This window comes from Talpa occidentalis, unplaced genomic scaffold, assembly GCF_014898055.3.
Source record: "Talpa occidentalis isolate TD23 unplaced genomic scaffold, MPIMG_talOcc4v2.1 talOcc4.4, whole genome shotgun sequence".
Classification (NCBI taxonomy): domain Eukaryota; kingdom Metazoa; phylum Chordata; class Mammalia; order Eulipotyphla; family Talpidae; genus Talpa; species Talpa occidentalis.
In genome coordinates this window covers 141,062,180-141,081,184 of record NW_023604295.1, presented here as the reverse complement: position 1 = coordinate 141,081,184, position 19,005 = coordinate 141,062,180, and the positions used below count along the sequence as shown (strand labels likewise).

At 34.9% G+C, this 19,005-nt stretch overlaps 1 protein-coding gene across 1 annotated transcript in view; it reads right to left on the bottom strand.

Moving 5' to 3' along the window:
- The window catches only part of TENM3 (teneurin transmembrane protein 3), a 2,290,771-nt gene that overhangs the window by 2,002,090 nt on the left and 269,676 nt on the right, over positions 1 to 19,005 (bottom strand). Inside the window, exon 3 of the mRNA XM_054701057.1 lies at positions 11,215 to 11,291. The gene's annotated coding sequence lies outside the window, so the exon portion shown is untranslated. The remainder of the gene's footprint in view (positions 1 to 11,214; positions 11,292 to 19,005) is intronic.

Genomic DNA, 19,005 nt, shown 5'->3' with positions numbered 1-19,005 from the left:
TCCCTGTCTAATGGTGTCTGCCCCCTCTCCATTTATTTAGGGTACTTTCTATCATTCTGTGTATTTATTTATGTTTCATAATTTCCAAAAGGATTTGACGTATATTGTAGAATTACATTTAGTTCACCAAGATAAAACATATAAAGAAGTAGAAAACTGACAGGGAGACGCAGGTTGTGTTTTTTGCAATATCAACATTAATTTACATGCCAGGAGCTTAATGTGTGAGCAGGACAATAGTTGTTGATTCCAATCTCTGATTTTGCAAATTAGTCTTTCCCTTTGCACTGACTATTTTAAGGGTACACCAACATAATACAGGGCACAGAACTCAAATGCCCTGACTTTTACTGTACTATTAAAATTTTAGTGAATGTATACATTTCAAACTTTTATTTTCAAGAGGAGACACTGCTAGTAATCAACTTAAATTGTTCTTGTTTTTCCAAGACAGATGGTATTGCAACTGTCCTTATTCAATTAAGGTGAAATAAAGTTAGTAAAATCATCTCTGTCTTTCAGAGTGAATTTATAAATGTAAACAGGAGGGCAATTTGTTTTTTAAATCTTTCTCCATAAATACATATATCAACAAAAATATTTCTAATATCTTTAAAAAAGTGTCAAACATTTTCATGGTGTTAATCAAAGATCACTGCGAGATGTGATTCTGAATTCTTTATGAAAACAAAGTACTATTTTACTTATGATCCTCTTTTGAAAGAATATGTGCACTCAATGATTGTCACTGAAAAAAAAAAAAGTACCTAACTTATTTTCATTTTTATCTCTTTCTAGTGCCCTATTATTATTGTGGTATTTAATCCATTATCTGTGAAGGATATTATTTAATATAGCACCTATATACTGTGCCTGGCACTATGGGTAATATAGTTATGTACATATTAGCTAAAAACAGAATAAAAAGATAAATCTTATTATCTTGTTAAACCATGAAGTCAAACCATGAAGAATGAATAATCCATTACTACATTGAGAAAAAGAGAGTAGGAAGAATAGTCTGGGGGTGGGGAGCTCGACAGGATAATGACGCCATAGTTTGCAACCATTGGAGAAAATCTCTTGAAAATTTAGATAGAGACAAATTTTGGGAAAATGTTAGAACATTATGTAAAACATCAAATGAACACTTGAAAGATTATTTAGGAATTCAGAGGGAAACTCTAAAGGTAGACAATTTTAAAAGTAATAGTTTTCATATGGTTTGCAAAGAAATATTTTAATAAGCACTCAGATTTTTTTTTTTTTTAACGTTAAGGCTTCTTTTATACTATAAACTGGTCCTTATTAAGCAAAATGTTTCACTAAGAATTTTGTACAAAATCTTAAAACCTGCAAGTTGATACTAAAATATCCTATTCTCTTAAAACCACTTAATTGATCCAATGTGTATAAGCAAATGCTAGAATTTAGTGAGTTGGAGAATAAATTCATTTCCAATGAGTCCCCTTTAATAGCACTATTAGTTAGCCATTAACCAATTAATTGTTAAGTGTTAATTGTAAAGCAGGAACATAGAGATCATCATCTTCATGAATTCATCAATCTGGTTTTTAGTTTAGATTCCCAGACAATTGTGGCTATGTAATAGCTTGCTTATATTACTATAAACAATGTAGAACATTTATAGAATATCTATTGTTTGTTATCTAAATGCACAATCTCATTCAAATATCCCAATAGCTCTTAAAAGCAGTTTGTTATTGATACCCTCATTTTAGAGACCAGTAAATGTAGACTTCAGAGAAGTTAAATGCATTGTCTAAGGTCACACAGTAAGGTGTGGCTTGAGAATTTACATTTAAGTCCTCACTTATCAGGGATATCACAGCTATTCAGCTAAAACTTCAAAATTAAATAAAAATATAGGCTATCTTTCTTGATTAAAACCATCCTTCCAAAAAAATATGTTTGAGAATATGGTTGGTAAAACATAATTTGATAATTGCTCCGTAATCATTGGGAAATAAATTAACACATTGAAAAATATTCAAATGCTCATCATAAATATGTCTCTAAAGAGATGATCAAAGTAATTTATTCTGAATTTAAAAGATGACTTTCCAGGCTTTAATATGCACGGTATTACCATATTTAATGAATAATAGCTGAAGACAACAACACTGCAAGATCAGAAAATTTCATGAAAATCCATTGTCCATGGAACAACAACATCACAATCTACCAGCCCTACAACTTTCTGTGGGACTGATGGAGTCTCAAATGCTAGAAACTCTTCTGACATCTTAAATCTTAGTGATACCAGGGTGCTGTCTCTGGAGTAAGGATGTATCAGTTTACTTTTCAGAATTGTCAGTGTAGGCATTGGCAAATTTCACATTATAAAGGTATTACATGTCACTGCTGTTAAATGAACGTGTGACCATTTTCCCCCTTAAGGAATCAGAGGTATGTTGTTCATTCTCCATTTTTCCCTTTTCATCTGTCTTTGATACATGGTCCTTTGAAAACCACATCCAGAGATTCTGTGGAAAGTCCCTTCAAAATACCAGCAGATAATAAAAAAGCAAGGGTTTAATTAAATAGGTCTTGTGACTTGAGATTTCCCACTAGGAAATTTAACCCATAGTATTTACACATTTAAACATAGCAGATAAGCATCCATTATTGTTATTTATTCCACAACCTATTCTTTTTTTTAAAGATTTATTTATTTATTTATACAAGAACCGAACCGGGGTCTGTACCCGGTTCTGTACCCAGAGGGGCGGGAGGGTGAGAGGATTCACCAGAGACAGAGTGGGGAACAGAACAGGCAGAACGAAGAAATACACTGCTGAGGGGAGCAGCGGGTGCAACAGGAGTGTCTGCCGCGCCATGTGGAACTGTTGCCAGCTGGTGGGGATCAAACCAGCAGTGCAGAGGCTGTGGAAGCTTCATAACGCAGTGTTCAACCACCTGCGCCACCAGGGGAGGCCTTCCACAACCTATTCTAAGGGTAAAGATTAAAGAAAAACTGGTACACTCCTTGTGGAACTTTTCAGAAGAGATGTATAGGTAGTCCTTTAACTTTAATGAACTTCAGCTGTAGGTATTGTCTAACTTTTTCATTAGAAATTGTTCTACCTTACCAATAAATTCCCTAAAATCTTGTATAGTGACTAGCATGAGATGAAAAGAAACCAGACCTGTGGCTAAAAATGCATTGGTCTATAGAAGTCTGGTGAGGTCAGAAAGATACAGCTTCTCTTATTTATGGCTATTATTCTGTTTCCTCCAGGCACTACCTAATGAAACTCTATGCTCCTGCTAACACATTTCAAGTTGCACAATGCACAACTGAAGCAGAAATAAAATATGAATGTATTTAATGCATGTAGTAAGCAGCACGTTATCACCTAACACTCCAAATGAAACATATTTTTCCAAAAGAAACAATTAAATATCAGTAGGTCATGGATAGTCTCAATTTTCAGTAAAAAGGTGATTTTTTTTCAGTTAAAATATGATTGAACTGTATTCTTAACAGACATAGCATAATATATACTATATTGTTTTATTAATGGCAGAATTTCATTCATCTTTTCGATCAGGTCTGTATTGTTTATATTGTTTTCTAGGTCACATCTTCCTGAGAAGTTTTAAACAAATCTCAAACATATGCAAAATCACATGAATACAATCTAAGTATCCGAGTAACTCTTCTTTTATTCAGTTACCATCTTGTCAAGTGCTTTTCAATGAATTTTGCATGAGGGATTGTTCACTAAACTGATAAACCAAGGTAATGATATCAAAGGAGTATTTTTCTTCAAAAACAGATTTTAGCTACACTGATTTTCCTGCATCTTCATAAACAAACCTAAGTTAGTATATGAAAATGTTTTTGGTGATAACATTTTCGGCTGCTAGAAACAGCAGTGTGGTGAGACCTAAAATTAAATTAATTCAATCAAATCAAGTGAAGTCTATGAGTTGCCATTGCAAATTTCAAAACTGTATCAATGCAAATCTAAGGGGACAGCAGTTGGACCAGCCAGTTCCTCTAAAATAATATCAGAATATAAATTACTTTGAAAAATTGGGAAAGCGATCACAACTAAATTTGATGTTGCTCAATCTAGATAAATGTTGAGAGAAGAAAAAAGTCACTATGTAAATCCTAAGGGTAAATGAATAGTATGATATCTAGCTCATCACCTAAAATGGTGTGAAACTGATTCAAGGATTTATACAGGATCTTAAACACTTTCAATGTATCTTGCAATAGACTTGGTTACTATGAGGCAAACCTACAATGTAAAAGTGTATTTATTCACATCAAGCCTAACTAAGTCAGAGAAAAAGATTACAGAATTGGTTTTTGAAATATCTTTTAAAATACATATTCTAATTAAATTTGCTTATAAATCTTAAAAATCTCTAGAGCAAGTTCACTCAAGGGGTCACTATTTCAAGCTTAAAAAATGTCATCTACTCACATAAGTCAATCCTCTGTTTTTAAAGTGTAAGACAAGAAATGTGACCATAAACATAGCTCCACCCTTCACACGTCATAATTTTCTGACTCTCAGTGGACCTGTGAGTATGCAGAATCATGAAAAATAACTAATATTAAACCTTTCTTGCTTCAAAAATCCAGTAACTTAAATTGGTTCACCCTAATATATTAGGGTCCTCAAATCTTAATCTTTAAGACCCAAGTTTAAAAATAAAAAGAGTCGGGCCTCCCTGGTGGTGCAAGGGGTTAAGCACAGCATTATGAAGCAATCCGCAGCCTCTGCAGCGCGGGTTCGATGCCTGGCCAGCCAGAGAACAACCCACATGGAGAAGCAGACCTCTCCTGTCTCGCCCACTGCTCCCCTCAGCAGTGTATTTCAGATCTGCCTGTTCTGCTCCCCACTCTGTCTCTGATGGATCCTCTCACCCTGTGCATCTCCGGCCTGTACCCTAGCTCTTGTATGCATAAATAAATCTTTAAAAAATAAATACGATAAAAAGTATTAACAGCCAAATTTATCTCAACAAATACAAAATAATTATTAAATAGAATGTTAAATTCATAACACCAGAGGGTATAAAATGTGGGTGTCAGGGGCTGGTGAGAGCTGGAGGAAAATAAGAGAGTTTATTCAAGGGGTACAAAGTTTCAGTTGTAAGATGACTAAATTCTAAGGCCTTATTACATGGTGGCAAGTTAATACTATATCATACCCATGAAATTTGCTAAAAGCAGATCTTAAGTATCATCACACACACAGATTATGTGGCATGCTGGAGTTGTTAATTTGATTTTAGTCATCATTTATTTCACAATGTATGTGTATTTTAAATCATGTTGTACACCTTTAAAATATCACTGTCCTGCCTAAATGTGTGTCATTTTTCCTTGTCAATCATACCCCAATAAAGCTGAAAGGAAATTTGAAAAGAGGAGATAAAGTTTTCTTGCAGTTATTACATGGACTATGCACCACTTTTTCTCAAAGTCCTACTTGTCCCAGCAAGCTCTGACCTTTAAACAACACAAGAGCTCATGTACATTTTGTTCAGGTTGAGCTGGGTTCCAAAGAAACATGTTGAAGTCCTAACCCCTGGTACCTATGAATATCACCTTATTTGAAAATGGGGTCTTTGCAGATACAAGCAAGTTCAGCTCATATGGGATTAGAATGGCGACTGGTATTATTTCAAGCAGAGAAATGAGACACAAAGTCCCACCAGCAGAACATGTGTGGCAACAGTGGCAGGGTTGGAAGCTGCATCCATAAATGAAGGATTTGTACCAAAGATTGCTGCTAGCCAGAAGCTATGAAAAAGGCTCAGCAGAGATTCTCCCTGAAGCCCCCAAGAGAACCAAGGCTGACACACCTTAATTGTGGATTTTTGTATTTATGAACCGTGACGGAATAAATTTGTTTTTAAGCTGCCAAAATAACAGAAATTTCACATGAACTCTAGGAAATTGTCAAGGGTTCCTTCATCTGAAGTTTCCAAATCTACCATACTTGACTGCCTTCAACCAACTCAAGCTGCAAAAGCAGGGCAACGCTACCACTTGATTTGTCAAATTTTATCTTCTGGGTCTCTCAATATATAGACGCCATGGCACATACTATCAAAGAAATGGTGCTCTATTTTTAATGTTCTACTGAACACAACCAAAACAACCCCTTCTATACACACGTCTTATGCTGTGTTATGTACTGAGTATTTGTTTCTTTCCAATGTTCATATGTGGAAATGCTCATCCTTCCATGAGACGGTATTAGGATCTGGGACTTCCTGGAGGTTTTTATGACACTAATTAGAGCCCCTCTGCATGGTATTAGTGCCTTATAGTAGACCTCAAATGGCTTGTAACTCCCCTCTCCCCCTATTTCACACTGGGATGATAACAGCGATGAACCAGGAAGCAGGTCCTCACTAGATATTGGTCCAGGACCACTGGTCTAGGATGTTGGTCTTGGATTTCTCAGCCTCCAGAAATGTGAGAAACAATGTTTTCTTTAATGCACTTAATCTGATATTTTCATTACAGCAGCTGAAACACACAATGCATCAGCAAAATGAAATCTTCTGTTTCATTTTATTTGCAGGACCCTCTTTCCTGGGAAATTTTAATAAGAAAGCCATTACTGCGCTGAGGATGGTTACCGTGTCCTCTGCCAAACCTGCCCTCTTTCCCTAAAGCGCTTATTTTCAATGAACTCAGATAAGGAATTGGCTTCCAGAAATATGTGGGTGTATTTTAATCCTATAGGCAATACACTGTAAACTCAAGTTAGGAATGAACCATTTCTAGCAGAATCTACTAAACTGTTTCAAGAATTTACTTGGATTCTTAAATATCAACTGTGCATTAATAGAGAAGCAGGAGGAAATGCTGGTATTTATTAGGTGGATGTTGCATATTTGAAACAGATATATGGGAGGAAATTAGCTCATAGGAAATCAGAAAGTGATAAACTCAGAATAAACAAAGTATAGGTGTTAAAAGAATCCATCAAGCATATCTCTCCATACTGCAGCAAAACTAAGAGTATTCTCCCAAAATTCAGAAAGCCACAGGTATGCTAAAATTCAGTGGTTTACGAAGAACATGATCTTAAAAACTTTGGACATAATATTGAAATAATTTGTTAAATATCATTACTTATATTAAAAATTAAATATTTTCAACTTTGTGGGATATAAAATATTGAGGGCCAGAAAGAGATCACTTGGAAAATGTTTTCTTTAAAAAATAAAAGATGATTTTTTTTACCACCAAGCGGTTATATTAGCAAATGGAAGGTGTGCATGTTAGTACATGGGATAGTCTGAGACAATAGGCAAAGACTTAAGATATATCTGCAAGTGCTGGTGATGACAACCTGGGAATGTTGAAGGAAGTAATGATAAACCTTGCAAATGCCAATTGCTGATGTGATCCATTTAAATGCATGATTGGGTTGAACAATAAGGTTAAAAAGGAACTGTCTTTCTAAGAAGGTTCTCCACGCTGCCCTTTCCTGGTGTAAGACACAGAATCATCCTGCTCCTTACCTTTAGTCCAGACATATCTCCTAGCATTAACTTTTCAGACCCGCAAACTGATAGAAAAATCCACCCATTGTTAAAATGAAGCTGTCCAGGCATAGGATGGACTTGACTTAGATGTAGCAACCGTGCCAGCTTTACTATAACACATGACTTTATTAATAACAAATAGTTTACTGGAGGAAAAAATGGTTCTGTTAAAGAGAATCAGAATATAATAATTGGGCTATAAGGAATTTATTGGATTTATTTAAGAAGTTACCTAGATTTACAGATTAATAGGATTGAAAAGTTATCATTTACTTGAATATCTTTCAAGTCATTAAAGTTTCCTGACAATGACTGTTTAATAAATGCAATCACCAAGGGCACTTACAGGAGAGGGACCTATTTCATCATAAGTGAGAACACTTACAGGTAATAAGGAGACAGTAAATCTCTGTGGCCATTTCTTTGCCAAAAAAATATAAAGAACAAACAACATTGATATAAAAGCCATTAGGCTAATTAAATAGGAACATAAGGTAAACATTTTTACTCTTTATCATAAATATGCCCTTATTCAATGGAAATTAGGTCTGAATAGCAGTTTAAAAGCTAATGAGACTTAGCTCCTTCTTCAGCAAGCTTTATGCTCTCTCCAACAATCCTGCCTATGGGGCCACTGTGACCAGGAGTTAATTAGGCCTTCTGGCCATCAGCTCGAGCAAGAGCAGGCACCCCCAGTTTACTGTGCTCTCTTAATGAACACTTTATTTTATTATTTGAATATATATATTTACTATTTCTTCCATGACTATATTTAAACAACAAATGTTATTTCTGCTTCCTATCCCAATATCATCATTGTAAGGAAGTTCTCACTGGTGTTGCTGATACGTCATTTACTTAATTCTGAAAGCTATAATCAGAGGTATTAAAAGGTAGGATCACTTGAGTTTTCTGGGCACAGCAGGCTAGGACACTGGAAGAACTGCTAATTTATACACTCACCATGTGAAAACAATTTCCTGCCCTCCGAAACAGAAGAGCTGGGAGGGTACTGAGCTTCTCTTCATTAAGGTGCAAAACCTGTTTCACAGTTTTCTAAATGCAGAAGATATGCATAAAACATGTCCTGTGACTACAGACCATAATTAGCTTGGTGCCAAGTCTGCCAGTCTTAATAAGTACATAAATAAGTAACGTTTATATTAGTATTTTAAGGGTATTACCTTAAAGTGAATTAGAAGGCAATTCTCACTTTTACGGTCTGCTCATTTATCTGCTGTTAGGTGAATGTGTATGGCATAGAGCCCTTAAGATTTTAAAATATACAAACAGCTAAAACTGACCTATTAAATTATAATGGCTCCTTGCATTGTGCAATATTTTTCGAAAGATGTTAAAAATCAGTTTACTTAGGGCCTCCCTGGTGGTCGAGGGGTTAAGTCTTAGCACTATCACCCCTATAGTCTGAGTTCCATCCCAGACCAGGGAGCTACCCACATGGTGCAGCAGACCGCTCCATGAAATTTTCAAAATGTAATGACAAGAATTTTTATAAGTATTTTTGATAATGGAAAAATAAAAATAACTTAAAAACCCAGTAATAGTAAAATGATTTAATAATTCTGGTAATATTCCTATTATATGTTTGTATTATGCAGTTATGAAAAAATGGTTGGCGCATAACTACAGATTTAAAAATGCTTTAATGTAACTTAAACATAAAGTGCACATTAAAAACTCAAAACAGAGTAGTCCAATTTTATTCAAGAACTATCACCTCTAAACCCAGAGAAAAATAGGACTTAATTCCTCCATCAATAACATCAGTATATTCCTTAAAATGCTCATTTCTATTAGACCTGGGTGTTGGGGTGGCGATAAACTCCTTTTCATTTCATTTTTTCTTAAACTGTTTAACCCATGCTCTAAAGTTAAAACAATTCTTTAATAAAAAAGCAATACAATAATTTTAGCTTTGAAAGAACAGACATGATTCCTAACTTTCTCCTTCTAATCAATGTATATAAGATCACAGAAGATCATAAAACTGTTTCCAAAGCTTCATTATCTTTGGTTCTCAGAAAAAATCCACTGTGTCTTCATATTACTACACAGAAAATTGAGACATCACACAAGGATGAATAGTATCTATTTGATCTGCTTTATATTAAAAAAAAAGGAAAATAAGGCAGCCTTGCATGTTCAAACAAATGCATTTAGCAAAATGTCTTTCCTAGAAGGAGAGTATATGTTGTAAAATGAGAATGAAAATAATAGCATAATTTATAAAGAGAGAATTATGATTTCAAAAGTTCCTGGGTGAAGGATAGAAGCAGGAACACACCGTATAATAAGAAATGCTAAACATAAAAATTGAAACAACTTTTAAAAATTCCCTCTGACAACAGATTTATGATAAACAAAATGAAAAGGAAAAGTAATATAGTCTCAACTCTTGTAAAGGATAATATATGCTGTCAGTTGCCACATTTGGTTTTTATCTGGTCATTGAAAACATCTTTATGTATTGCTTTCTAACAAAGATATATTGTTCAGAAATGTTTAGAAAATATATACATTTTTCCCCTCCTATTTTAGCTGTCGGGAACGAAACAAACAAATTGAAAGAGCCAAGGCTTGGATGGTTCAGGATTTTGTCTCTTTAATGATCAATTTAGATTGTTCCATGCTCAATTTAACCATAATAAACCAATCCATCAAACTGTACCTATCCAGTTGCTATGCTCAGACAGGTGATTTAAGTAAAATCTAGTAGCATCTCAGCAACAGTTACCTTCCAATACTTAAGCAATAGTATAACAGATTTAGTTCCCAACACAGGCAACTCCACAGTGAAACTTAAAGCACACTGGAAATTTTTACTCCATGCTAATATCTTCTTGAGAGTTTGCCAAGTTTCTCAAATATTATCATTTGGACACTCCATATTGTCATCTAGCAATAACTGAACAAATGTTCATGAGACCTTCATGTTATGTTGTGTTTAATTTTGTTTTATGCAAACTTCCATACAACCTATACTATGAGCCAGACACCATGGAAGATGATAGATAAAAATAAACACATGGGTGGAATTCACTTCCAGGGCCCACAGAGAGTTAGGAGACAGAATTTAACCTGTTAAATTCTATATGAGGGAGACATGTACAAATAGAATTATCCACTGTCAACTCTCAGGGAAACACTTATAATGCAGCAGTTCTACATAATAAATTCTGAGAGAAGTAGTACAATTTCAAAGTGAAAGCTAAGCTGGACCAGACTTTAAGAGCGATTATCAGAAAATATCCTTCCCGACCACATGCAAGAAAGGGTCTGAATCTATGTCTGTTTACATTTCCTTACTAGCTTCCCTCTTCCCTGTGATTTCAATCTACGAGTCTTTAAGACTTCATTAAAATTAAAAAATCTGTGAAAGAAACTATCAAGGCAATGAGTAGACAAGCCCTGATTGAGTGAAAATATTTGCAAAAGACATATCTGATGTAGAATTGTCATCTAAAAATAAAGAGCACTTAAAACTCAACAATAAGGGAAAAAAATACAACTTCAAGAGGTCAAAGACCTAACAGACAGTTCATCAAAGGAGATACACCAATGGCAAATAAGCCTATGTAATGATGTTTCACCACACATTTCTCCAGAAAATGCAAATTGAAACAATGAGATACACTGTACCTTTATAAGAATGGCCATCTAGAACAGTGACACCACCCAGTGCAGGTGAGGATGTGAAAAACAGGAACCATCAGACACTGCTAGTGAAAATATAAAATGCTACAGTCACTCCGGTGACAGTTTGACATTTTTTTTAAACTAAACATACCATTAACATACGATCCAGCAATCAGGTTCTTTGCTATTTACCCAAAGGAGATGAAAACTTATGTCCACACAAAAACTGGCATATGGTGTTTCTAGCACTATTATTCATAATTGACAAATCTCCTCAGTAGGTGAAAGGAGGAATGCATTTTGGTGCATTCATAAAATGGAGTATTATTCAGAGTTAGAATTCAGGTATCAAGTCATTAAAATGAGTTGGGGAAAAAATGAAGTTTCTTAATGAAAAGGAACCAATCTAAAAAGGCTTCAATCTACATAATTGCAAATTTATGACATTCTGGAAAAAGCAAAATGATGGACACAAATTTAAAAATCAATGGTTTCAGAGGCTAGGGCAGGAAGGGATGAAAAGAAAGGAGAGAGAGAAACTCAAGGGTAGTGAAAAAATAACCTGCATGAAATCATAACGAGTTCATGTACTTAATTATTTGTCCAAACCCACAGAATATGTCACATCAAGAATAATCCTAATATAAACTGTGGATTTTGAGTGATAAGGATAGATGGACTTTAGCAATGTGCCACTCTGGTGAGTGGTATTGATAAGAGGGACTCTGTGCCTGTATGGGGTAGAGAGTAGGTGGGAAATCTGTTATCTTCTTCTCAATTTTTTGTAAATATAAAAGTACTCAAAATGATGATTAAAGTCCTTTACAAAAAGATGAATATGCTATTAACAAGGCATACACAAAAGTGTATAAATGTGTTTCAGCACCTTTAATGTTTAACTGTCCACAATGAGTACTCATGAATTATACTAGAATTATCAGTGAACATAAAGTTTAGTAAGACTTTTAAGGATATTGTTAATATGTCAACACAGCTAACTTCAATTGAAGTATGAAGTAGTAGTTTTTCATCAGATTGTATAAAGTTAAACATGTTGAAATTATTTTTAGAAGTAATGAGTTGATTATTAGTTATTATCTGAGTATGATAGGTAGGTTTATGAGTCCTATTTCCTATCATGCATGGCTATACTTGAAATTTTTTGAGCAGAACGAGCTTGCTGTTGAGTTTATAAAAAGGGAGTTATTAGGCTAAATGAGGAAAAAGCTAGGTAATAAAAAAATAAGCAGCTTCAATTTAGATCTGCTTTTTATATTTTATACATTATCTTTATCATTTATTTCCCAAGCTCTTCATATAAATCACAGCTATATAGATAATTATTGTTGACATTTTAAATGAAAATATTCACTGAACTTAGAATAAGAAGAATTAGATGAGACTGTTCAGCAAGAACATCTTAAATGAAAGGTATTCTAGAGATTTATCTTGTCCAAACACAAAATCTTAGTAACACAGGAAAAATAAAAGTTCATATCCAATTAGCAATAGCTAATGCAAACATCTCCTAAAATTTTATCTCGCCAGTGAACATTATTTTCAAACTATGCTACCAAACCCAACTATAAATTTGGAGAAAAGTCTCTGAATGGCTGACACCTGTTTCATGCCCAGATCGCCAGCTTCTCAAATCACCATCTCTGATTCTAAGAAGCTAAGTCGTTTCTGCGGAAACCCTGGGAATTGATCTCCCTGGTGGTGGGGTTTCACTTACCCCTCTTTCTTGATTCTATACAATCCATAACCTGTCTCACTTTGTTTTTATCTTTTTCAATGATTCACAAGTTGGACTGGCATTATTTTGTAATTTTTGTTGTAAAAAGTGTTTTCCATTGCAGATAACTAATAATCAGAGACCAGGGTCTCAGCACCTAGAATTCAGCCCAGCTCCGCATGTTCAGCGACTACATAATGGTTATTTACAGGGATGAGCACATGTTCATTTAGTACAAAAGGTAGAGGAAGAGACACTCTAATATAGAAGACCTTTTCACAATGGTAACTTGACAAACCCCATATATGAAAACATGACAGTTACACTCTGAGTTAAGGAGAGCGAAAGGGAGACTCCACACTGGTTCCTAATTTTGGATGAGCAGTGCATCCTACCTCAAGAAATACGTCTCTACCTAGTTACAGGGCTACATGTGCTTTCAGAAGCAAAATGATCTCCCTGCATGTTGCTATAGCTACACTTATGAACCTTTAAAAGAACTACAAAAATAAATGCCATTAAATTGGAGAACAAAACACCTGAGACATTTGACTTGACAGAAATTTTAAATATATCTCCTTATAGAACACCCATAACTTTTAGTTACTTTGCAGGTGAATGATCTGTTATTGTAGCTGCTCCATTCACTATACGCATGAATTTTTAAGACTACTGCTATTTGCACAGTACAAAAGAAATGTTGGCGTGCTGGGGCATAATGAAAACCCATCACAATGAAAAGTCCCAGAGCTTAGGTGAAATGTTTAGTTTTAATGGGATTAGTTTTCCCATTTGGACATATAACACATTCTTTTGTAAGCTCCTATAAGTTGGAAAGATTTCTAACGCCTTCCTCCTTCCTTCATATAATGCCTTTAGGCCTTGGGATTAACCTCTGCTCTTTGCTATGGTTAAAAAAAAAAAAAAAAAAAAAACTTGACAGTGGGGCCTCCCTGGTGGTGCAGGGGTTTAAGTATCAGCACTATGAAGTTATCACCAGCCACTGCAGCACCAGTTCGATCCCCAGCCAGGGAGCTGACCCACATGGAACAGCAGACCTCTCCTGTCTTGCATGCTGCTCCCCTCAGCAGTCGATTTCAGTAGATCCACCTGTTCTGCTGCCCTGGTTAATCCTCTCACTCCCCACACCTCTGGCCTGTACCCCAGTTCTTGTATGCATAAATAAAAACAAATATTTAAAAAATAAATACTTGATAGGATGAAAAAGAAAAAAAAGGGGGGGTTCTTTATCTAAGATGACAAGAATTAGGATAAAACATACTAATGCTACTTCACACTAGAATAAAGAAGTCATGGCTTTCTTACAAACATCCATAATGTTTATACAAGTTGCTACTGTAAATGATATTTCAAGGAACTACCCTATGAGCCTTAGCATCGACTATCTTCTGCTATGGCATTTTCATCAAATTCCTTTAAACTTTTCCTTCTGGTAGCATCATGCCAAGTTCAAGAACATAATAGTTCATGTCTCAGATATGGGCTGGAAGCCTGTCAATGTCCTTTATTAGTGCTAATCAGCAAATCTGCATCATAGATTGCTGAGTTTTCATTTAAACTCACAGTTCAAATGTGTGACCCAGTGGTCAGCCCCGTAGATGCCAGCAAGTGTTCACTATTATTATTGGTGGTTTGGCAGGAAGAAAAATGATAACTTGTGATATAAGTACTACCAATCTATCCCTATGACTTGAGACACTAATAACATGAATCCTGAATACACCACATTGTTTTCACACTTCAAGTTAGCATTAAGTCACAGGAAAAGTCATATATTGTTTAACAACAAAGTTTAAGAAATGCAAATAAAACACACTGTTTTCCCTATATTTCCTATAACATTGACCCTGAGGATAACACTTTATTTAGTGAAAAAAAAAAAAAAAAGAATGCTCCGAAATCTATCCACTTAGCAGTAACTTATAATTATTACTTGAAAAATTGCAATGAGTGGAGTCTGCATTTTGCAAATTTGTCATGTTAATCTGACAAAATCCTTTTATAATGTATTACATGAAACCACCTGGTTAGCTGCTGTACACCTGAACTCCTCCCAGTCCTGTTTTTCCCACATTTCACCAAATAAACATCCAGTCGCAATCACTTTCAGCATCTTCCCTAAGAGGCCTCTGATGCCACCCTTGCCTCTTTGCCAGAAAGTTTCACTATCCCATGCTAACCTACCATCTTCATGTGCTTTGGATTTTTGAATTTTGCTTTCTTTCTTTCATGATTCCACCCCTACCCCCCTCTTTCATGGTGGCACTCTGCAAATAAACTTTCCAAGAGTGTTTTCTTTTCCCCTGCTACTGAGGAACAAGGCAGACCATCCATCTGGAAAGCCTTTATTATATGAACATAGTTTATAATGTAAGCTAAACAATTCTTTCCTCTGTTAGTGCAGCAGCTCCTGGGAAATCACATAGTCTGTTTCACAAATATACCTGCTTTGTATTGTTCTCCTGACTAGTACTCCTCAGCCTTCAAATACATGCAAATCACTTTAGAATATGGTTAAGCCCTGCATATTCAAACTCAGCAGGACTTGGAGGGTCCTGAGAATTTAAATTTTAACAAACTTTGAGATGGTATGGATGATATTAGTACAAAACCGTGCTTTGACCAGCCAGCACCTGAGTGATCCTAATTCCATTCTTTATTTTGAAAACAATGATTCCATGCAACATGACATATATAAATTTAGCACATCTTCTACAATTTTCCATAAATTTCAGCTTTCTCTACCTTAATGTCTAACAGGAGACAAGAAAAGTTTTTGGTGTTTGAACACTGCTAAGACCACATATCTCTTCTAGTAGAATTAGTCATGACTCTAAGAAGCTCTTCCAGAATATTTCAAATTGTCTTCTAAGCACAGCACATGGGACAGGCACACATTTCATTTTGTGCTAGTCTGATCTTCCTGCTATTAAAATCAAAGCTCTCTTCTATAATTCCCATCCACAAGCTTTTTTTAAGATAATAGAAAATCAATTACTAGAGTGATATATCCAGAAACTTCTAAAGTTTCATTAGTTTCCATTTTTCTGGAAGACAGCAGGTAGATGAGACACAGGTTTTTGTCTCACGATGACCTGCTGTGGCCACTATACCCGAGTCTCACATTATTTATTAAAAAAAAAAAACAAAAACTCATAAACAATAAAATAAAGTTCTTTGGTAACAGAGTCTAGAATAAGGATGTAATGATTTATGAAAATTCTTTCCAGTCTGTAAACAAAAGGAAAGACTGGTGACAAAGTTGGGTTTAAAATTGAATTCTGCCACTTTTGAACGTTGTGTCCTAGAGGATCATTCCTAGAAAAGTGCCTGGATCATAAAAATATTTGCTATTAGTAATCAATAATATTAACCCTACTGGACTAGTTCAAAGAACTCTGAAATTGTATTTGTGGACATGACAATGTGGCAAGAATAAGCGAGTATGGATGGTGATCTTTGAATAATCAAGAATACAGACTTTTAGGAGCTTCCATTGATCCTAACTAGTCTCTATGATTCTTTCCTTACACTTTCCAATTTTTAATGATATTATTCTAAGCCAAAGACAAAGACAAGAATATCATAGAACATAACAAATACTAATGAAAAAAAAATATCTACTAGAAAATAAGCAACACAAATTCAGAAATCCTTCAAATTCACAGATTGAAGGAACAGTCACTGACAAAACTTATGATTTTGACTCCATGAGAAAATTTTATTTTTTATTTTTACATCATTGTTCATTTTTAAACAATATTTGCTTCCCCCCACCCCCTCAGGTGTAGTCCCCATAGAGTTTCCTTCCCCAAGGCACCCGTGCACCATCACCTCAGTCCCCTGTGCTCCTGCCTCCCTCCCTCTGATCCCTCTCCCTCCTCCTCCCCTGCAGGATATCTGTGGTTTATAATTGTCTGGTTTTGCTTTGCTGTATTGTCATTATTTTTTTTATTTTGTACTGTCATTTTTTTTTTTTTTAACACTGATGTCTAAAAAACAAGCAACAACAAATGTTGGCGAGGATGTGGTGAAAAAAGAACTCTCCTACATTGCTGGAGGGAGTGCAAACTGATCCAACCACTGTGGAAAGCTGTCTGGAGGCTCCTCAGTCTGCAAAACATGGAGCTACCATAAGATCCGGCAATTCCACTCCTAGGGATCTACCCAAAGGACACAAACACATTGATTCAAAAGAACACCCATACCCCTGTGTGTATTGCAGCACCATTTACAATAGGCAAAAGCTGGAAACAACCCATGAGAAATTGACCTACGCACAAAAGTAGAAATAAATTCACAATGTTTCAGGTGAGAGATAATTTAACAATCTCAATCTATTCACCTATGCATTTATTAGACATTGCTAAAACTGATGAGAAAAAATGATTAATAGCTATATTTTTTTAAAATAAATGAAAACATAAACTTTTATACAGGAGTAGGTATAACAGGGAGGAAGTAGTCAACTTAAAAACAAAGAAAGAAGTATACTGATAACTAGTTTGGGAAATTCTAAATACACACACACAAATTTCAGCGGAGTGTTAAGTGCTTATCAAAAGTATATCTAGAACTGCCATCATACTAAAATTCAATAGTTTCAGCTTCGTTATGATTGAGAAAATTTAATGTGACCACAGTGCTCCATTAAAGTGTTCCACTAGACCACAAATATAGTAATTTTCAACTCAGGGCACAGATAAATGTGATAAACATACTTGTTTCATGCCAAGGCATAGATGTGTATTATTTACATCAGATCACTTAGCAAACAAACACATAGTTGTTTCATATATTTGTTGTTTTTTTCACTTTTGTCAACTAGGGGTTTTGAATTCCTTACTGATTTGAAAGACATATACTTGCTGTTTAGTCTCAAAAATTTAAATGTGCAAAGGAATTAATGAGTATTTTGTGCAATAATACATATGTAGAAAAATTATTTTCTAAATCTGTGGGGATGTAGAATGCAAAATTATAAATACTTAAACCATACTGAATATGTCTGAATAAACTATGACTCTTCCTATATTTAATTTAAGGTAGAAAATGTATTTTTCCTTCAGGTGACTGGATACTTTAAATAACAAATGCTATTTTTATGGTACATTATAACCTCATTTAGAATATGCATCAATTATACATATTGAAGTGAGTATGTGTAATTGTGAGTATGTATCATTCTCATCCATAATGCTGATTTGTATACATTTCTCTCCCTGCAACTGTGAGAAAACTAGAACATCAGCTAACATTTGATATGACAACAGAAAAAGCCAGACAAAAAACATTTGGCTCTGAAGTGAAGTGAATGCATCTGATTAAATCTAAATTGCTATGGCATAACATTATCTAGTAATGTTAACATAAAGGAACTTCTCCTAGAATCCAAATTTACCTTACAGATATCACAAAAAGTTAAATGCTGTTACTAAAATTTGAATCTTAGGACGTTTCTACAGGAGGCAAGTGTATTCAAATGTTCTGTGCAATTTGCCTCAAGATGTCTTTTTCAGTAATGATCATTTATAAGGTTTGTAATGAAACACAAAGAGAGAAGGAACACATGGCTATGTGGGTGTTAGAAGTGTAAATTTAAATTCTGGGTCCTGGAAGCAATTTCTTGGAAAGGGCTTCCCTTTCCTCTCACCCCATCCTGGTTCCAAACATCTAATTGTGCTTCAGAATTTTAAGGCTGATGTTAAATAAGGGAACAAATCAGTGTTTTACTAATTTTGATAAGGTATTTGTATGTCATATGTCACTAAAAGATCTTGATTTTAGTTAAGCCTCTAGTGTACCTATAGGATAGACACACAGAATGTTTTCTTAGTTTCTGATTGTTAATTAAAATAAACTCAAGAAATAGCAAAGAGGCTGTCCTTGCTGAGTGGGGGACAATGCTTGAACAAGACTTTCTGCAAGAATATCCATTAAGAATGAAGTCTGAAAATGGAAATGAAAATATATTTGAGCACTAGAGTTTCTCAGGTGTTCGAAAACCTCTCTTCGATCTTCTGTAGAACTGATCCCTG